At 49.9% G+C, this 22,223-nt stretch overlaps 1 protein-coding gene across 1 annotated transcript in view; it reads right to left on the bottom strand.

The window, feature by feature from the left end:
- The window catches only part of SCARA5 (scavenger receptor class A member 5), a 131,869-nt gene that overhangs the window by 16,307 nt on the left and 93,339 nt on the right, over positions 1 to 22,223 (bottom strand). The window lies entirely within an intron of this gene.

The raw sequence follows: 22,223 nt of genomic DNA, 5'->3' as shown, positions 1-22,223 counted from the left end.
GCTGGTTAGGCTGCAGCAGCTGACCAGCACCGATTGTCCGGCACTCCCTAGTGAGATGACCCCAGTACCTCAGTTGAAAATGCAGAAATCACCGGTCTTCTGTGTCGCTCACGCTGGGAGTTTGACACTGGAGCTGTTCCTATTCGGCCATCTTGCTCCGCCCCCGCAAGGAATTTCTTTTCTTGACCACTGATCTTTTTACTGTCTCCATAGTTTTGCCTTTTCCAGAATGTCATAGTTGGAATCATACAGTATCCAGCCTTTTCAGATTGGCATCTTTCACTTAGTAATAAGTAAGTGAACCTTCATGGAAGGTTCCTTCATGTCTTTTCGTGGCTTGATAGCTCCTTTCTTTTTAGGACTGAATGATATTTCATTTTCTATGTGCACCATAGTTTACTCATCCATTTACCTACTGAAAAACATCTTGGTTGCTTCCAAGTTTTTGCCTGGATGAATAAAGCTGCTATAAATATCCATGTGCAGGTTTTCATGTGGATGTCAGTTTCAGCTCATTTGGGTAAATATCAAGGAGTGTGATTACCAGATTTCTCTCCACTGTTTGAGACCCGGTGACCAGCAGCCTTGCCTGCCAGGGAGGAGGGTGAAGGAGAAATAGGAAGTCAAGGATGGTTAAGGCTTTGTGGGCAGGTAGCCTTGCTGTGTCCTGGGAAATGTCTTAGCCCTGATTTGATCGTTCATGTTCACTTTCCCACTAGGCTGTGAGTGTGAAAGTGCTTTAAGCCAGAGAGAGCCGGTTGTGAACTTTGGTTCTGCCACTTACTATCTGCAACTGTGAGACACATTGGTTCATCAAATCTGAAATGCCACCTGTTGTAACGGGCACCTCACTGTTTTATATGCCACTAAGAAGGAAAAAACTCTGGTGTAGGTGGCAAATTATGTCAAGTGCCGGATGCTTCCTGATTTCACAGATATGTAAATGTGTGTCACAGAATCAATGAAACATGGCAATAGATGTGAAGAGCTCAGAATAGCTGGCATATAGTAGGCCCTTTCAACCTGAATGACTTTAAGTTAGCCTCACAACCTCTCTAACGGCATTTCCCCAACTGCGACATGGGAACAACATCCACACTGCAGGACTGTCATGCAAACACAACGCAACAAAGCTAAAGGGCTCTGGGCACACTCCTGGCCCATGGAAGCATCAGCAATGCGGGTCTCTTCCCCCTTCTCTGAGGGCTGAGCCCCTGCTACATGGATCTCTAAACTCAGTGCTTAGCACACGGCCTGGCTGGAGGAAATGAAAAATCAAAGTTTGCAGAATGGAGTAGAAAGTCATTCCTGAGCATTACAATGCACTGGGTCTCCAAGGGGAAATATTGGTGACTCAAAGAACACCAGAGCAACTGAAAGAAGCCTTTGGATCATCACAAAGCCAGGGTTTGGCTGGGAAGTCATGGTCTCAGGGCGATACACATGGTCAGTGCCAGAGCTGGGATTACAGCTCAGGTTTCCTGATGCGTCTTCCCATATCCTTTTCACCATCCTGCCTGCCCCACTACTCCTGGGGGCTATTTCCCCTGCTGGGACCTGACCTGAGCATCCTCACTTGATAAGATACTGGAGTGGTCAGTGGGTCTTTTCAAGATCATTAGGAACACCAAATTCCACGGCCAATCCAGACCTACTGAAAGAGAATCTTGGGGCAAGAGTGAGGGATCTATATTTTTCCAAGTGTCCCAAATAATTCAGAGATAATTGGTTTGTGGGCTGTGGACTGGCATTTGGATTAGACAATCCATCAGCAAGGTTCCTTCTAGCTCCAACCCTCAGTAATCCAAGGTCAGAGAGGAAATCAAGGTCATCTCTTTTTAAAGCCAGAAACCACTGGTGTCATGTGGGTGGGGGTAGACATTGTACTGGAACCCAGTGACAAGTGGGTGACACAATGCAGGAAAATGCCTATGTGAACTACCAGAGAAAATAACAAACCTACTCAAGCCCTGCTACCAATAAATGTGGCGCTCCTGGACTTTTGTTTTTCCTTTATCTTTTATTTGGCCAAGTGGGCTGGAAGGAGCCTCCTTTTAATGACTGTGATTTGGCAAAGACCTTCACAGGTCCTGAAGGAGATGGCAGAATTGACATCTGTGCCCTATGAGAAAGGAGAGAACTCAGAACTGGCTACATGCCTGGGCCAAGAAAACCCTAGAAAATTCTGCAGAGGCACCAAGGAAGTCACCAGGAAGCGACCCCAACCCCAGGAAGGATGCTAAAGACTATAGCGAGAGCACCAGGGATGCCTCCTCTTGATATTGGATGTATTTGCTGGGGATCCTTCGTCCCTGGCCAGGTGACTGTTCTCTCCATACAGACTGCAAATACAAACTCATGCAGGCTGTCTCCAAACAGGCTGAGGCTGTGCAAGAGAAGAGAGATCCTGGAGAAGAAAAACATGGAGAGGAGCTGGAATTCAGAGGCTGGGTCTGACACCAAGAAACTCCCTGGGAGCGGTAAGGACAGGCTAACCTGCAGCCAGCAGCACCAAGGGGGACCTGGCTGCTGCGTGGGGGCTTGGCCCTGGGTTGGCTGAGGCCAGGCTGTCAGCCCTGGTTTCTTTCAGACTTGCCTCACCTCTGGCTGCGCCAGGGGGCCTACAATAGAAGCCACAGCGTGGAGTCAGCAAGTAGGGCAAGAAGTGGCAGGAGGATGCTGTGAGTTCCAGAGCAGGCCAGGCAGAGGTCACGTGTGGGGTCAAAACAACAAGAAGAGACTGGGTGTGACTAGGCAGCCAGGGCAGACGGTTGGAGACTCCCTGACTTAGCCTCTCTGTTCTGGCCAGCCTGAACTCACTTTGTGCACATACTTGTTTAGCCAAGTAAGTGACTAAGAGTCTATTAGACAGCTGTGGATATGCCCACGAAAAGAGTCCCTGACCTCATGGAGCTGACATTCTAGGGAGAGCCTGGCAATACAGCTAGTCAACAAAAACAGAACCATAATCATAGCCAAGCGGTGATAAGAGCATAGATGGGAACAGAAGCACAGGAAGGAAGTACAGAGTGAGGCAGGCACTATTGTGGGCAAATGAACAAAGGAGTGGAGAGTGACGGCAGGCGCCATCTTGGCAGAGTGGAGGAGGTAGGGAATGAGAGAGAGGGCAGGCACCATCTTGGCCGAGTGGACAAGGAAGGAAATGAGAGCGAGGGCAGCCACCATCTTGGACAGGTGGACAAGGGAGGGACTGGGAGGGCAGGTACTATCTTGGACAAGTGAACAAGGAAGAGGGTGGAGAGTGAGGAGTGAGAGCAGGTGCCATTTTGGACGGGTAGAGAAGGAAGGCCTTGAATGGAGACCTGAATGAGCTGATGAAGGACATGGACTCCCCACCTCGGAAAACCCCTTTCTATACTCTGGCCTAAGCTTTCCTTGTCTTTTAGATCTCAGCTTAGATGCCTCTTCTCCTTTCCTGGTCCCCACACCCAACAGGGCCCCTTCTAGGTGCATGCTTATAGCTTTGTATCATAATTGCTACTGCTATTTTCTCTCTAAGGACACTGTGAGCCTTCTGAGGATCACATGACCTGGTACAGGGCCCAGTGCACTGAGATGTCCAGCCTGTGCAAAGGGAAGGCGTGCATGAATGGATTAATACATTAATACTCATTAATACAGACCCAGATGGACAGGTGCTGTCTGGAGGGCATGGCTCCCCAGAGTCCAGGGTTTTGTTGGCAACCTGAATGGAGAATCCACCATCAGGGCCCCAAATCTTCAGCATCCTCTTTATTACATCACAACCCTTCTAATCACACACTTGCTGCCTTCTCTACTTGAGATGGCTCTGGATTCTGGACCTGGAGCTCAGGCTATTACAATGACTGTACATCTCAAGTGAGAGAATGGGGACATGGCTGTGAAATGATCATGGTGGTTGCAAAGGGAAGTCTGGAAAATGTCATTTGGGTGCTGAAATACTGAAATTCCCAAGAGGTCTCAATGTATATAGAAGTGATAGAAGAATATTTGGAAACAAGACACCTTCAAAAAATTGAAAACATATGATAACCATAATTATGGGATGCATAGCATCGATTTCAAGGATGTCTCTGGCCCATGGCCCATGCTTACCATGCACCAAGCAAAGTCATGGCCTGCAGGGCTCCTCATGGTCTCCTCAGTAGGGACCACATTGATCTCAGGAACTGAAAAGTGCCCTCAAGGGAGAAAAAGAACTAGAGAGCACCTGGGTGAGGCTGGACAAGGCACCACTCCACCCAGACCCCAGTGTCAGTTCATCAAGCACGGAGGCTTGCTCCTCACCACCTGTCCCCAGACCCCCTAGACCCAGGGCTTCCCCCCATGGTGGAGGGCCACCTGCCCACAGGGTCAACAGATGCTGTCTGCCCCAGCAAGGTCAACACAAATCTGAAAGCCACACCTTCTCCCCTGGACTCGCCCAAATCAGAGGTCACATTTTGTTCTAGCTCCACTTCACAGAGCATGGCCCCAAGCTGTGGATTTTGCATCCTTTTCTCCCCACCCACAAAATCTCAACTCTGTGACCACCTCTCTGGGAAACCACAGGCTGAGGTTTGACTTGCTTATGATGTAGGCTGCCCCGATTCAGGAACTTGGAGTCTACATTCAGAAACTCATGTCTCTGGCCTCCTTTGTCCCTGAAGAGGTATAGGGGAGGCCGGCAGGCAGCCAGGAGCCTTTCCCAGAGCTAAGCAATGAGGCCACCTCCAGCAACACACTTGGGGAATCACCAATGCCCTCCATCAGCGACTACCCTCTAGCCTGAGAAGGACGTCATGATTTAAGAGGTTTGGGTTTCTGTGGGTAGAGGTTTAAATTCTGCTTTTTCCCGGCAGTTTCTGCCCCAGGTCAAAGCTTTCCCACTAAGCAACCAACTGCCGCTGGGAAATGCTCTTGCCCCACAATGTGTCAGCCCCCACTTAATCAGACACAGTGACTGACAGACAGCCTCAGCCTGGTCCGTGACTTCCCCAAGACTCTTCCTGTCAGTCCAGGGAGCTTTCTTCTCAGATGTCCCCTAAGAGGCTCCCTGCAAGGGGAATGGGGCTACTGGAGTCAGGGAGATGCCTCTCTCTGCACATGGCAGTGGAGGAAAATGGGAGACAGGGATTCTTGATTGTGGGAAATTCAGACTCCTAGGCTCCAAAGCAAGAGCAGATGCTCCAGGTAGAGAGCAAAGGGCAAGAGACCTGGTGACGAGCAACGGAACCCCAGGCTTTTGAGGTTGCAGCCACGTCCCCTAGTAACTGCCCTTCAATGACTACAGGGCCCCTTCACCTCCTCCTTGGCATCACACCACATTGAGCCCTTGAAAATCCTTCCTGTGCAATGAGGATTAGCAACCCGGAAGAAAACCCTGCGCCATACCACTCCTGTGTGTATATCTGATTTGCACCCCTCAGGTGAGGGCGTTAGGTGCAAGAGGAAAAGAGACTATCATGCTTTTCCTCTTGTTCTGAATCCCTAACCTGCAGATTGGGGTCTGCCCATCCATGCCTTTGCGGTTTGCAAGTTGAGAGGATGGTACGGGCTACAAGGCTGGTCCTCACCAGCTCTGTGCAGGAATGGCACTGGCACATAGCATCACTTGGCTGGGAAACCCAAGCTTAAGGGAAACACCAAGAGCTGTTCCTTACTAAAAACCAGAGGAGGCTGTTCTTGACAGCTTGTTCCAATCCCCATCCCACAAGGCTTTGGCAGAGCTTTTTCTTGTAATGCCTACCCCTGCCCCCCATAGCAGAGACAACCAGATGTCCACAGGGCTCATCTCTGTTCCTCTTTTCCCTGCTGCCCCAGAATTGGAGACCATGAGCCTGAGATGGAGCAGGGACCCCTCTTAGGGGCTGCCAGGCCCCCAAACATGGAAATAAAAGAAAATCTTGAGTTTCTTCAAGGGAAATTCTAGGCACCTAGCTAGACCCAAGAAGTAAATGAGCAACTTGATAAGAAAGAAAGTAATAGTAGCTTAAAATAATAGTCAAAGAAGTTAGAGTCATCAGATGTTTGGCTTTCTATAGAAACCGAAGAGAACATCTTAACAGATGTCCCTGAGGTGTTTTTCAGAAACCCAGCTAGATGTTTTTCAGAAACCTAGAACCAAATGGATTTGCTGGCATGTAGACCTCAAATGAGGAGAAACTGAGGCCTGAACTCTGATTGACAGACTTGTTGTTTTTTTTTTTGAGACAAAGTCTGGCTCTGTCACCCAGGTTGGAGTGCAGTGGTGTGATCTCAGCTCACTACAACTTCTGTCCCCCAGGCTCAAGCCATCCTCCCCTGCCTCAGCCTCCCAAGTAGCTGGGACTACAGGGTGTGTGCTGCCATGCCCAGCTAATGACTATGTTCTTTATTCTTTATTCTCCACTGCCATAGAATAAAGGGAAATTCCAGGCACCTAGCTATCTCTGAGGACCTGGAGGAAGTCACATCCACAGGCCAGACCTTAACATTCCTTTCTGCTGAACCCAAGTTTTTAGACAAAATTTCCCTTCCCTAACCGATTGCAAATCAGAAAGTCTTTGAAGCCATGTATGACCTGTAAGCTCTTGCTTCCAGATTTCCCACCTTTTTAGGCCAAACCAATGTATAACATCCATGTATTGATTTACAAATTTGCCTGTAACTTCTGCTTTCCTGAAATTTACTCCTGCCTTTAAACAGCCTTGCTTGTAAGCCATTCAGGAAGTTGAGTCTTAAGCGTGAGCTACCAGATTCTCTTTGCTTGGTGCCCTGCAAATAAACACCATGCTTCCTCCCACTGCACAATTTCAGTATGGATGTTTGGCTTTACCACTCCAGGCAAGAAGATCCCACTTTGGTTTGGTTACAAGCCCCATCAACACCCTGTGACCAAGGTTCTCCCCTTTGATATGGAGAAGCAGAAAGAGAAAAGTGCTGTCACCTCAAAGCCCAGACCAGAGCGTCCCTGCCTGGTTTCACTGTATAACCCTAGGGGAGGAAAGTGGTTTGAGGGAACACAGGGCAGGAGACTGGCTCCTGGCTGGGTAACCTCCTTGCTGTCTCCCAGATCAAGGGGCTCATTGTTTCACCCCACAAGTTTTCTGGAGTGTCAGTTCCAGCCTTGGCTTGGAGCTCTCTGCCTCACTGCAGCCCCAGACCACAGCACCTGCCTCCCCATTCCTTGACCTGTTGTACTAAGCCTGCCCTTCACCCAGGCCACCCCTGGGACCAACCCCATGGTCCTCAGCCACGCTCCTGCTAAGGCCCCAAATCTCTCAAAGTTTGAGCTTGTTCCCCAGTAAAGAGGGTACAGCTGAGGCACAGATGAGGCCAGGTCATGGAGAAGATCAAGGCATGGGTCTGGACAAGGAATCTTAGCATTTTCTCAGGATATCACTAGGAACAACTTCCATTAGCTTAGTTGTTGGCAACAGATGTCCCACTACTTAGCGCTTGGGACAATTTTTAGGTAATTGTGACACCATCTTTGGGCTTTCCCAATAATCACAAATGATGGCGAAGCATAACATTTGCCAGCTGGTAGAGATTTGAAGATGACGTCGTCCACGCTCTTCTCATGACACACGTGGGAGCAGAGGCCCAGAGAGGTGACGTGCCTTACCCAAGTCATCCCACAGCTAGCAGAAGAGCCGGGGCCTGAACTTGAGACTTAATCCTCAGGCCAATTCTCCATCTACATGCTCCTTTCTTTCCCAGAATTCTTTTTTCAGAAGATCCCTGGGCATGATCCACCAACTTGCATCACAACTTTGATGCAAGATGCCTTTTGATGGAGCAGTTACATGAAAAAACAATTACTTTAACCCTGGAACTGCAATGCTTCTAACTAAAATTCATAGAAACAGCTTGGTTTCTCCTGAGTCTTATGGGAGAACCAAGAAGGCAGGGTTGCCTTTGTGAAGCACAGTCATTGCTGAGTTTGCATTTGAAAATGAACATGCCGGCCGGGCGCGGTGGTTCAAGCCTGTAATCCCAGCACTTTGGGAGGCCGAGACGGGCGAATCACGAGGTCAGGAGATCGAGACCATCCTGGCTAACACGGTGAAACCCCGTCTCCACTAAAAAATACAAAAGCTAGCCGGGCGAGGTGGCGGGTGCCTGTAGTCCCAGCTACTTGGGAGGCTGAGGCAGGAGAATGGCATAAACCCGGGAGGCGGAGCTTGCAGTGACTGAGATCCGGCCACTGCACTCCAGGCCGGGCGACAGAGCGAGACTCCGCTCTCAAAAAAAAAAAAAAAAAAAAAAAAAAAAAAAAGATTAAAAAAAAAAAAGATAAAAAAAAAAAAAAGAAAATGAACATGCCAACGATTGCAGGCAGGGTAGGATAAACCAGCCTTAGCTTTTGAGGAAAGTGATAATATTCGCTGAAGTCCAGGGTGATTCTACTTCCTGTGCACAGATATGCAGCACTAAAAATGCGTTATCTGTATTGATTCTTTATGCATATTTTATCAATGTCTATGTTTATTTTTTCAATTGCATATTCATTTATCCATCCAGTTGCAGGTACAGAATTACTACCACATTCCAGGATTGTGCTAGGCACTAAGGATGCAAGGATAAATAAGTGTTGTCTTTGCCCTGGACTCACTCAAATGAACTAACAGTTTAAAATAGATTAGAAAGACCACAGAATGTCAAAGCTGGCAGAGAACTCAGGGGCTCCCTAGGCCAAAACCCTCAGTTAGAATTGAGGAAACTGAGGTTGACAGAGAAGTCACCAGCCATTACTGAGAAGCCAGATCCTTCTCTTTTGGGACCACTTCTCTTTCGGATGCTGGCTACTTTCAGTAACAAACCATAATACCGAGAGAAGACAGTTTGAGGTTAAACCAGCAGGGCTCAGGGTGGAGCAGGCTGGCACTTCTAGAACCAGGTGACACTGCTCTCCATCTGTGAGGGTTACAAGCACATATACTATTTTCCCCTGGAAATAGAGACCATGTCTTGTTTGTCTATGGCCCCTCAGCACTTAACATGACACGTGGCTGGCTGAGGGCCCTGAGTGCTGAATAGATGGCGTGGAGGGCAATGGGTAGATGCGTGCATGACTTTATGAGCAAGCATGATTGGAATCCCCTTCTGAATGCCTCCGGATCCCTGTACCTCCCTGGTTCCAGTCTTAATCTCCGGTGCTTCCGCGTTCAGAATGGGTGCTGTTCTCACCCACAGATCCCACCTGCTCCGGGTGGGAGGGGTGGGAAAGGTGCTGCCCCAACACAGAGGCCACAGGTCGCTGTGCACACAGTGACTTGGGGACTGACCCTGGATTGCATTGATTTGTGCTGCCCTTCTGTAGATCATTCTAGATCGCGGCCTTGCTAATTGATCTCTAAATGTGTATCGATCTAGCCTTGGGGACGCAGAGGTATTTCACCCTATCTCTTCTTTGGATGCAAAATGCCCTGAGGAAGTTCCAGGCTGTGCCGGCAGGTGTGGGTCTGAAGCAGGCAGCATGGTGGGTGAGGGGAGCCCAGGGTAGAGACGGGATGGGCAGGGCCAGTCCAGGCATGCTACGAGTGCTCTCGAAAGTCTGAGAGGCATCAGGACACCCTCTTCCTCATTTCCTCACTGTCACATGGGCCTCTCAGGGTTGTTGAGCGGATCAGTGACAAAGGGTCTGTAGCCAGGCTCTCCTGAACCTCAGTCTCCCCTCTATAAAGACACGAGATATGTCTATATAGATGTGAACAGACACTACTACAGGTTTTTTGTTTTTTTTTTTTTTAGATGGAGGACTCTCACTCTGTCATCCAGGCTGGAGTGCAGTGGCACAATCTCAGCTCACTGCAACCTTCATGTCCAGAGTTCAAGTGATTCTCCTGCCTCAGCCTCCTGAGTAGCTGGGACTATGGGTGCGCACCACCATGCCTGGCTACTTTTTGTGTTTTTAGTAGAGACAGGGTCTCACCATGTTGGCCAGGTTGGTCTCGATCTCTTGACCTCATGATCTGCCCGCCTCAGCCTCCCAAAGTGCTGAGATTACAGGCGTGAGCCACCACGCCCAGCCCACTGATATAGTTTCTAACAGCTCAAGATTCCACCCCTAGGATGATCTGGGCCCCCTTAAAGTGCCTGCCTGAGAAAATGCAAGACTACCAAAAGAGTTTCCTGTATGTTCCAGCCAACACCTGAAGATGGGGCCCCTGTCCCCTGGCCACTGTGGGAGTGCAGAAACCTCACTGTGATAAGCACCAGTTATCAAACCCAGATACGTTTTACATGAACTAGCTCCTTTCTGCTTTTTGTAATTTTTCACTTCCCTGACTCTACTGAGTCCGCACTCTTCCCTCTCCCTAATCCCTCCTTTTCCCTTAAAATACCCATCACCTCTGTACACATCAAGGTTGCATTCAGTTCATGCTGGACTATTCCCCGCTGCAATAGTTATCACTGATTACAATCTGTTCTTATCACTGTAACTAGGGTCCAGCGTTGTCTGTCTTAGACATCAGAGTGGTTAGAGCGTGGCTCTCCACAGGCTGGTCGGGTGTGTGCCATGCTCACGGCCTGTGGGCATTGCCTTCCACGTGGGAAAGACCATAAATCATTGGCCTGACTCAGAAGTTCTGTCCAAGCCTCTCTGATGAAGATTAGCAGGGCCACCTCTCCCGGGAGGCCAAACTGGGGAATACGGAGAGAGCCGAGCAGACACAGAGACCGAGAGGCAGGGATGGTGGAATCAATGTCAGAGAAGAGGCCTCCCAGTGAAAAGCTGAGCCAAAGGGCAGCGGCCCCCAGAATGGCCTTGGATTCCGAGTGACCTTCTCATGCCAGGATCCACAAGGCCCACCTGAACAATGGGTCCTGGTCATCCCAAATCTCCTCGCATATCCTCATTACTTGAAATGACCTGGATGAGTCTCTGGTCCTTGGGACTGGAAAAGCCTGAGGAGGGCACCTGTGAATCCCACGCACCCATCTGAGAACTGATCAGCTACTTGCCGCTGTGGGTCCTGGGGAAATTAGGAATTTGCACAGCATCAAACACTGTTATGGTGATTCCTGTGGGGAGACAACTCAGGAGGGTGGAAAGAGGCAGGCTGGACTCAGGAGCAGGCTTGGAATCTGGCTCCACCATGGGCCAGAAGTGACCTCTCCACACCTCACCTCCTAAAAATGGGCATTACGGTGGCGGCTGGGAGCAACAGGACATGTCAAGGACTTGGCACCTAGTGTGATGTCTCATCATTGTGAGCTCCCACCCCTGGCCAGCTGGCAGTCCTCCCAGGAGCATGTGGGTCAGCTCCGAGGGTCCCCATGCTTGGGATGGCTTAGACACCCATGGGATGTATCCTTGAAAGCCTTTTTGCACCGGTAGGAAGCAGGAACAAAAAGGCTCATTCCCTGAATTGAATGAGTCTCCTCCTAACTTCCTCTGTTCTCCCCAGGGCTCGGTTCCTGGCTTCTTAGCATATTAGAGGAGGCAGGACCAGGCCATCCGTGAGGCAGAAGACCGGCTCCTGCTGTCAGCAACTTTCTGTACATTGATGCAAACTGGATGTTATTCGTTAAGCAAGGCAGCTCTGGAATGGCCCAGGAATGCGATGCTAGGGCTGCGACCACGCTTGAGCTCCTAGTGCAGACCTTAGGAATCTACTATGTGGGGATCCTCCTCTCAAAACAAACATTTCCTTGCTCTCTTTGCTTTGTAAATATATATGTCAGACAAGTAGGGTCCCAGGCAAAGCAGGCTGGGTCTCACCCCAGATGCCCCTGAACCTTGGGGCTGGAAGGGGCCTTGGACATTGGCCTTGAACCCCTCCCCTCTACTTCAAACACACAGATCCTCTCCTCTCTGTAGCATGCCAGACAGCTGCTCATCCTGCTTCTGGGAATGGAAGGGAACCCGACAGCATCTCTGGGGAATGCATTACAGGATTTTAAAGCCAGGATCTGGTTTCACTTACTCACCATGGCATCTCTGGACATCCCAGGGTTTTGCATCCGGTTATTCCCTACCTTATTTTACACTGTGTGCTTGAGGATTCATGGCTATCATTGGGGTATGAGATGGGGAATAGCCTTTTCCTTCTTTCAGCGCAACTGAGCAAGTGGTTTCATTCCTCCGCCCCCAGCAGGTTTAGGAGGACTATGTAATGGCCAGTGGCTGCCATCTCTCAGAACCGGCTTCCAGGGCTGGGGTAACCTCAGAGCTATCTACTGCGAGCAGGGCTTGGCTACACCTGGCTCAGAGCCATCCCCAAACCCAGCGACAACACAGCCAAGTTCTGGGTACTACCCAGGATGGAGTTCAAGTCGGGCATAAACAGAGGAAAGAATGATTGTCTACTGAGGTCCCACCGTGCACAGGCTGGGCACTGCGCAAAGTGCTTCATACGTGCATTTGCTCATTTCTTCTTCACAGCCGCTCCATGAGTTAGTTATTACAGCTCATTTAACAGAAGAGAAAACAGGCTCAGAAAGGTCAAGTAAAAATTTGCTCAGGGTCACACAGCTGCCACACGGCAGAGTCAGAGAGAAGGGCAAAGGCTTGTTATTTTCAACCCACAGAGGCGACTCTCAGGCTGAATACTTAAGACAAATATTTAATAACAGCCCTCTCCAAACATAAAGTGCTTTTCATCCATCTCACAACAGCCCTATGGGGTCTGCCGGATCCACTATTCTCAGGCTTAAGGGAATGAGTCTTAGACTGAAAGCAGTAGCTCCAGTCTTGACTGTATCTAGGAAGCACCTGGGAAGCTCTGACACCCACCAGTGTGAGGGGCCAGTTTTGAACAATTCGTAGGTGATTTTGGTGCACAGCCAAGGCTGAGAAGCTCTGTGGGAGAGCACGGATCTGGGATCAAGCTAGTTGTGAGGTCTTGTAAGGTAGAGAGACGTCACCTCCTCTGGGAAGGCTTCCTGATTGTGGCCTCAGTATGTGCTCCCCACTAATGAGAAATCCTGCACTGTGATTCCCTCTTCCATGTCTCTCTGCACTCCCCATGGGAAGCTGCATGAAGGCAGCCACCGTTGTGCATCCTTGTGGTTCCAGATCACATCCCCGCAGCAAACAGAGAGCCTGGCACATTCTAGTGCTCAACAGATGGTGTGGAATGAATGAGTGGGGCAATGAATGGATGAATGGGACTCACAGCATTTGAGGGGCTCTAAGAAAGGAGCTGGTCACTAACTACCCCAGAACCTGCTTGGCTGTGCACCAGAAGGCACCTAAAGTCCAGGGAACTGTGCCTCTACAGAAAAGCAGAGGGAAAGCCCACCCTAAGCCTGGAAGATTGCAGCTCCTTTATGTTTGTTTTTCCTGCCTTCCAGTCCCCCTGCCAGAGCAAAACAAGAGGAAAGAAAGGAGGTCGTGGAGAACAGAAATAAACACATGGGGCTGGGAAAATAGGCTCTGATTTTCTGCAGCTGCAGAGTAGAGCCCTAGGGATAATTTGGACCATCTGCCCATTAAGGAAGTTGAACTTTCATTCTCTTGTAAAGAAAGAACTCCGCGTGCCCCCAGCCGGCCTGCGGCACAGGGGCTCTGCTGAGGCTGAGGTGACACTGCTCGGCAGGAAATGTGATCCATATGGGAAGGACGGGGGCCATCCCAAAAGCAAAAGGATTTTCTGATCAGGCTCTCCTGGAGGGCATCGCTTTCAAAATGTGGTCTGGCCTGTGGGTGTGCTTTATAAAATGCTACTTCCTAATGGGAATCCGCTCTTAATATTTTCCTCTACGACTCTTCAAAGCACTTTTATTAGCAGGTGTCATGGGGTCTTTGCCGCCCTCCCCTAAGGTAGGTGGTGTTAGCCCCATTTTACAGGTGAGAAAGTTGAGACTCAGAGAAGGGGAGTGAGTGACTCTCTCCAGGCCACGTGACAAGGCAGTCACGCCAGGACCACACCTGGGTTTCCAAAGTGCTGTGTCTCCACTTAGGGGTCACACGGGGTACTTGGGACTTTGCTGGGTAGAAGGAGCCACAGAACTATCTCCCGCATTGTCACTGCCCTGAGGATCGCACCGGACTTTTAAAAACCGTGACCTCCCCTCCTTGTCTCCCCAGCTGTGCTTCATATTCTCTGGAAACTGCGAGTTTGCTCTGATTTTGCTATTCCTGGCTACCCAGTGCTCAATAAAAAGTGTGTCTGATCAAATAATAGATGAAGAGCTTTTCCTGCCCAGTCCTGAACTGGGAGCTCACCCCAACACAGTGGGAGGATGCCGTTAAGGCCCAGAAGCTCTGCTTAGAGCTGGATTTGTAGGAATGTCCTGGGTGGCCTGGGTGGACAAGTGAGTCCTGTTCTTTCGGAAGCTCCTGAACCTCTCACAGGGCACTAAGAGGTCAGAGTCAACAAGCATTTAAAACCAGAAAGAAATGCTGCAGAGCCAGGAGAAAACAGTGATGCTATGTGCCTGTTTCATCAGGCCTGCAGCACTCCTAGCTGTACACCCTGTGGGGAGGTGCTGACATCCGTAAGGCACCCTTCTTGAAGGCTCAGGTTCACGTGCCCAGGGCTAGTTAGTGGACCTTCCTGGGAGGGTTCTGCCATCCCCTCCCTGCCCTAGTTCCTATCCCAGTTCTCCTCCTCCTCTAGGTTCTAGGTCTGAGTCCCCTTTCTGGGATGATTCTCCACCTCTGCACCATAAATCCTCAAAGGTTGGGACTGCCTTGAGAACCAGGTTTACCCCTCTCTAACTCTAGGGCCTTGGGCGAGGAATGTAACCTCTCAGCGTGGTTTCCTCCTCAGTTAGATGGGATGATGACATACCCTAGAGTTATTCTGAAACATGCAGGAGCTCAGTGACTGGGTAGTCGCCTCTCAATAGTGTTGAACTCAATACAACCCCTGAAGGTCGTGGTGGGGGACCCAGGCACCATGGCAAGTGACTTTTCAAGCCTCTGAGTCAGCGAGAAAGCCAGCCAAATACCCCTCCTGCCACCATGGCCCCAAGACCTCCCAGGGAGGTTCACTATGGCTTCGCCTGTCTCTTTCTTCCATCTGAATTCAATAAAAGTCTCCCTAAAGAACAGAGGCTGAGACAGGGCACAGTGGCTCACGCCGGTAATGCCAGCACTTTGGGAGGCTGAGGTGGGTGGATCACGAGGTCAGGAGTTCGAGACCAGCCTGACCAACATGGTGAAACCCTGTCTCTACTAAAAGTACAAAAATTAGCCGGGCATGGTAGTGTGCGCCTGTAATCCCAGCTACTCAGGAGGCTGAGGCAGGACACTCGCTTGAACCCGGGAGTAGGAGGTTGCAGTGAACTGAGTTCGCACCACTGCACTCCAGCTTGGGTGACAGAGTGAGACTCGGTCTCAAACAAAAAAAAAAAAGAAAAGAAAAAAGAAGAGGCTGAAATCCAGCCCCAGGGGAAGTAAGTCCAACTAGATAGCTGGCCCCAAGCACCCTCCAAGGTGGCTTCCATGCCAAAGGACAGAGGGTACCTAGGGCTGTGAAGTTCATGTGGTGGCAGTGAGAGCTGATCCAGTGACATCAAAGGCTCCCAGGGACCTCCCGGACTCAATCCGCAGAGCCCGCAGCTGCATTCACTCCCAGCAAAACGGGAGCTTGGGGTCATGGAGATTAAGGACAATTCCCAAGTTTGTTTGAAATGTTTTCTAAATAAACAGTCAAACCACTCTTGGTTTTCATGTGCATCTCAACATAAAAACTTTTCTTTGTTCAAAACCCACATCAAAGATCTCAGCGTCATTTCTTTCACTGGTTTTCGTAGATGATTCCGTGTTCACCTTCGTCTGATGTTGGTATTACTAAGACAGTTTTCTTGCAGGGCAAATCCCCAAAACCACTGCATGTCTGCCAGGGGATTGGGGATGTACAGTCCCTGGTCAGGAGGGAAGGGCGGCACCGCAAGCTAGGCTGCCTGTGTAAGCAGAGAAGTGGAGACAGAGCAGGCAATGCACATACAAAGAATAGGGATTAGGCAGCAGTCAGACTGGTCACCTCAGCTTACACGTGAAATGCCCCCACTAGACAAGGTGTCACAGCAGCCAAGCCTCCCAAGTCCCACATACTCACCTGGCTGCTAAATCTGAACATAAACTCCACACTGCCTTGTTTATTTTCTTCCAACTAGCAGTTCTTCCCAGGCTTTGGCCCTGGTTCCTGCCTTCAGTTAGCATATATCCGGAGTACAAATATTAGTGGCCCTGTTAATGACTTCTTAGGATTCCTGGGAGGGAGGATTTCATTTCTCCTTGCCTAAGCATTTTTTCCCTGCCAGGGCATGGGCCCAGCTCTGGTCTCTCTCCCTCTGGCCAGAGATGCTGAAAATACCTTTTAAAGAGATGAACCTAATGCAGCAAGCTCAGCTGTCCCTGACTCGCAGGCGCCTCTGCACATCCTTATTTTACCACCTGACTTCTTAAAGGGGCCAGGCCTTTAATTTTTCCAGGTCCTCTTGAATCTATGTGAAGTCATCAAACCACTCACAGCATGGATTAATCAGAATTGAACTGTTTTCTGCACACAGTAGTGCAGAAGCTCCCATGGAAGGGGTCACTGTGAGCTTTTAGGAAGAGTCACTGGATTTGTTTTAGGAAGGTTTAAGATGGGATCTTGGCAAACCAGAATGTCTGGAAGGCCAGATCTCATCCTCTGCACAGAATAGGGGAAAAAAGAGGAAATTGTGGCCGGAGAGGCTAAGCGACTAGCCTCAGGGCCACATAGCCAGTGAGGTCAAAACAGGACTTGGATTTAAGGTTTGCTACTGTGATACTGATATAATAAGAAGTATTTGGTCTTCATCTCCAGCTCCCAGCCAGAGCTCCTAGAACTCTTGTAACTTCTTAAGTGATAAGAGTGACAGGACCATCTCTTGTGAGAATCTGCTTTTTGTCCCTACTCCTGAAATAGCTCTGGAGCATCTTTTCAAAATTCATAATAAGCCCCTTCCAACCATACCTGAGTTTGGGTGGGATCGAAGGATAGGGGTGCTGGTTGTCAGGGAAATCAACCACGTGATTAGAAGGTTGGACCATTCAGCCCTACTTGGAAGTGGAGAGGGGCTGCAGATTGAATTCAAGTAACAATGGCCAGTGATTTAATCAGTCATGTTTATGTAATGAAACCCCCATAAAACCCAAAAGGACAGGGTTCAGAGAGGTGCGGTGCTGAACACATTGAGGTACCTGGAGGGCGGCATGCCCAGGGAGGGCAGGGAAGCTCTGCGCCCCATCCCCATACCTTGCCCTCTGCAGCTCTCCCATCCCTCTGTTCCTGAATTGTGTCCTTTATAATAAACTGATGAACCTAACTTTTCCTGAGTTCTGTGAGTTGGGTTCTAGCAAATAATCACACCCAAGGAGGGGGTCTAAAGGGAATCTCCGACTTCCAGTCGATTGCTTAGAACTTCTGGAAGCTTGGATTTGAGATTTCATCTGAAGTCAGGGGCAGCCTGTGGGACTGAGCCCTTACCCTGTGGGGTCTTCGCTAACTCCAGGTAGATTATGTCAGAATGGAATTGAATGGTGGGACACCCAGCAGCGGTTGGGGCATTGGTCAGTGTGCAAAACGCCTGCACAGTTGGGGTCAACCACTTGGGAGTGAGCAGGGGAAATGAATCTTCCTTTTCGTTGCTCCACACCAGCGCTGCTCCTACAGAACTGCATACAGTTGGGGTCACATCTCCTCAGGAAATGTTTCTGAAAAACAGGATTTGCTCGAAGTGGAAGTGCAGACAAGAGAAGGAGCAGGAGCAGAAAAGAAACTTGGATTTGGAATGTGGCCTTTCCCGGGAGGAAGGGTCTGTCTACCACGCACCAGGCATTGGTCGCGTGCAAAGGGCCATCAGGGACAGCCGAGGCTCTGCCATTACAATCCTGTGGATAGCTTCCTAGTGCCCAGAGGCTCAAGCCTAAACTCCTGACCACTGCAAGGCCCTTGGTTATCCCTGTGTTCCTTTCCAGCCTTATTTTTTGTCTCTTACATCCCAAACCCTTGCCATGCTGTACTATTTGGGAGGATCAGACAATGCTATGCTGTTTTAAGCATGGTTCTCTTTACCTGGGACGCCTTCAACTTCCACATCCACCTGGTGGACACAAACTTACTCTTTAAGACTTGGGTCAGCTGGGCGCGGTGGCTCATGCCTGTAATCCCAGTACTTTGAGAGGCCGAGGCAGGCGGATTGCCTGAGCTCAGGAGTTTAAGACCAGCCTGGCCAACATGGTGAAAACCCATTTCTACTAAAAATACAAAAATTAGCCAGGCGTGGTGGCATGTGCCTGTAATCCCAGCTACTCTGGAGGCTGAGGTAGGAGGGTCGCTTGAACGCAGGAGGTGGAGGTTGCAGTGAGCTGAGATCGTGCCACTGCACTCCAGCCTGGGTGACAGAGTGAGACTCCATCTAAAAAAAAACCCAAAAAATGAAAAACAAGGTGCAGTCACTGTGTCTCTCCATGCCTGAGATAAGGCTAACTTTTGGTGTTCCCTTGTCCTAAACAGATTCCCCTGGGCACCTGGTACAGCAAACTCTAGGCACAGGGATGGGAGAAGGGAGTCCAAGGACTCCAGAGGACTCTTCCTCCTTGATTGTAAAACAGGAACAGAAACATCTCAGCAGCTATGGGGAAAACTGTCCAGAAACTTCCTCCTCTGATCATTTACTTTGAGTTTACACTGCATGCTGGGGTGCCCACTGCTTCCCTCTTCCCCAAACTCACTTCCCTAAATACTGAAAACATGCACAAAGTGTTAAATATTTTTCAAGTGCTCTAAGCTATGAATGATAACCATCAACAAACTCTGGTTTAGAATTCACCCTGGTGTCATCTGCATATTTTGTTTCCATGTGAAACCAAACTGAGAAAGGTTTTTTAAACAATCCAAACTTATATCCTGCTTTAAATTCATGCTATGGGACTTTAAAAAACTGAATTCTTCACCCACCCCTTAGTTGCGAAAATACTATTTATTTTTCCTGCAAATGGACCATCTACTCGGGTAAAACAAATGTATTTCTCTCTTGAGATGTGTATACGTAGCATTTCTTTCTTTCTTTTTTTTTCCTGGCCAAACTCCCAAAAGCCAAACATGTCACGGAATGACTGATATCGTCCTTGACTAAAAAAACCTTTATCTCTCATCAAGCAGAAATCAGGACATCTGGATTCTAGACCCAGTTTGGCCATGACCTAGGCTGGGTGATTTTGGGGATCCCTCCCATCTCTCTGTTGCTGGTCTCTGTTGTGAAAACTGGTGGGGTGGGGTTGGGCGAGAGAGAGGAATGGGTCTGAAACCCATCCAACCCTAAAATCCTATGACTTCAGATCAAAACATGGGTAAACAATGGCAAGATTTTGTTCTGAAAATATTTTAATGTGGACTCAGATGGGTCCTGAGAAGCCTTCTGTGGCATGCCCGCTTCCAGGGAAAACCCCCACTTTCCACGTCCCAAGTGAGGGGTGTCTGTCGTGTTTTCTCACCAGTCCCTTTTGCCCAGTCTCATCCCCATCTGCTGGAACTTCAGGTCTTTGCTGCTAATGGCGCGGGCTTCGGAGATGTTTGGGAGGGTTTAAAGGCCTCGGGGTTACCAGAGGCCACCCTGGTTAGTGGCTCTTCCCGCACGATGTTGGCTAGTGGAGGAGGGTAGCTCTCTGGTGTTGCAAACGCTTTTTTCCCACCCCGTAGATCCTACGGTGGGGCTTCCCAGGGTGCAGGGAATGACTAAGAAACCCTCAGACATGGGCACCATGTCCGTCAGAATTTCCACACTTTTCTGAAAGCTGAGCCTTGACTCTCCCCCACAGAGCCCGGGTCTCAGGGATATGGTTAATGCCTCTGGGACTGGAATTCCCTGGAAACATAAGCAGGAGGCTGAATACAGCTTGGTGTTGGTGTGGTCAGAACAAGCGGGCGGATGGAGGCTGTGGGAAGACACCCCGCAATGGGACAGGCACAGAGCTCAGCCCCCAATCACGACGACTGTTCCCCTTCAGCCCCAGGGTCCTTATATCTGCATGTGGAGCTACCAGTGAAAGAGGGGATTACTTGGGGTTTTAAGGAGCCCGGCCCTACTGCCCAAGACCAGGGGCCGTAGCTCCCATCCCAGGGTCGGGAAGTCAGGGACTGAGGATGGTGTTCAGCCTCGGCCCTGGCCTGAGGACGTTAGGAAGTCCGTCCTCCCCTATGGGCCTCTGAAAATGGAAGATGGAGGCTGGCCTGCCAGTTTCTTTGTTCTACGATTCCTCTGGGTCTCCCAGGGTCCTCCGCATGTTGTGTAGAGCTTCCTGTCCACGGAGGTGTCTCTGCTCAGCCCCTTTGCCTCCCAGTTTCACTGCCCCTGGAGACCACTGCAGGTGGGGGTCTTGTCAGAGAGCAGGGAAGAAAAGCTCAGCACTTTGTGCAAGCTCAGGCTCTGGGTTCTGTCTGAGTTCTGGGCGGCAGCGAGGGTGTAGCTCTTCAAGGCAGGAAAGAAAGCCTCAGTCCCTGAGGGGAGGCCGTCCAGAGCTGATGTCACCTCTTGCTGTGCAGTCAAGAGGCTCCAGGGCCAAGTGGATGGGGTGCCCTTCCCCCACACCTCCCCACCCATGGCCAGGGAGTCCTGCACCCCTGTGGCTCTGGCTCTCACCTCCCTGCACCATGCTCTGGCCTCAGAGCCCAATCCCAGTGCAGAGCCCACCAGCCTGGCCCACAGGAGCAAGGTGAATAGAGACCACACATCCTCCGCAGCACGGGGAACGCCCTGCTGGCTCGACCTCCTCACGGCTTTCTCAAGTCTGCTGAAAGAAGAGCCGCCAGAGAATTCCTGACAAGAGCCCCTCTGGCATGCGGGCAGTGTTTCTGATCTCAAAGGCCATCTTTCCACACAGTTCCTCCCTTCCTGCCCACCCCCATCAGGAGTTGTTTATTTCTCAGAACTAAATGCCACGATCCTTCTTGGCTACCTTGGCAGCATTCTGTCAGAAACCAGTCAACAAACAGAGCAGGGAAAAACAGCACCGTGAAGATGACATTCAGGACCCAGCCCTTAAGACAAAACGGATCAGATCGGGTCTACTAGATGGCCCCATTCAGTCAGACACACCCAGTTAAGCAGCCCTCGAAAGGGACTATAGAGAATGCTAGAACTGTAAGCTCACAGATGACCTTGTGGACTTTAGCACTTCAGGTGGGGTGAGTGAGGGAGGTCTAGAATCAGCCTGGGCACTGGTTTTACTGTGGGCAAGTCCATCACTTTCGAGGACAAGGTGCTGTCACCTGCCTTGCTCCTATTTGATCCTGAATCATGCCTCAGGGAGGGGAAGGCAGAGAGGAAGCAGGGGCAAGTTTAAGTGTGGGGGGTCCTTGGGGAGGCCTCTTTTCGGGAGTGAGGTCTCCTTCTGGTCCTGCACAGCTGCGACGAAAGTGTCATTTGAAGGGCCTACTGCGCCATACCACCCTGAGTGTGCTTGATCTCATCTGAAGGACCTACTGAGGCCAAGGAAGCATGAAAATGACAGACCATTCAGCTGTAGTTTACATCTCAGCTGATACGAGCAACTGAAGAGAAGGCAGTTAAAGTGTCTGATGTGTACTGCATGGCCAGGAATAATCCTGCAATGATCTGGAGGATTAGGCAGGCACCAAGAAGTGAGCCAAAGTTTCATCATATAAAAATGTTAGATGGTGTGGGAAGATCAATGAATGAGTAATTAATAATTTTTATTAGCGGGTGTGTTTTGCGGGTCTTGGCCGTTAGTGTTCTTAGAGTTGAAGTATAACAATAATTTTTCATGTCATTAGTCATGGTTATAGTCCTTGTGGGAATAATGGCACATGCTATATTTTTATTAAGTGTCCTTTTGGTTGTAGGGTTTGTAGGTTTCTCTTCGAAACCTTCTCCTATTTATGGAGGCCTATGGCTAATGATTAGTGGTGCTGTGGGTTGTGGTGCTGTGGGTTGTGGTGCTGTGGGTTGTGGTATTGTGTTGAATTTTGATGGGGCTTTCGTGGGGCTGACAGTCTTCTTGATTTCTTTGGGTGTCATGAGACCCCTTTCTATGCCCAGCTTGTGACTCTGCAGTGGCCCCAGTCCCTGAGTATCTGGGGGGGGGAAGCTATAACACAGAGACTCTTTCCCTAGGCCCCATCCTCCCAGAGCCAAGACCGGAGCCCAGATGCCAGAGGCAGTGATATTCTGCTTGCGCCCTTGCATGGGACAGAGCCAACTTACACCACATGCTGGGTTTGGGGATTTTTCTTTTGCTCCTTTTTCAACTTGGCTAGGAGACTGCTCATTCTTCTCTGGCAAGTCTCCAAGATTCTACATGTAGCACT

Source organism: Rhinopithecus bieti, unplaced genomic scaffold (genome assembly GCF_001698545.2).
Source record: "Rhinopithecus bieti isolate Rb0 unplaced genomic scaffold, ASM169854v2 scaffold_315, whole genome shotgun sequence".
Lineage (NCBI taxonomy): Eukaryota > Metazoa > Chordata > Mammalia > Primates > Cercopithecidae > Rhinopithecus > Rhinopithecus bieti.
The sequence above is the reverse complement of the archived record's forward strand: the minus strand, read 5'-3'. Positions and strand labels throughout refer to the sequence as shown.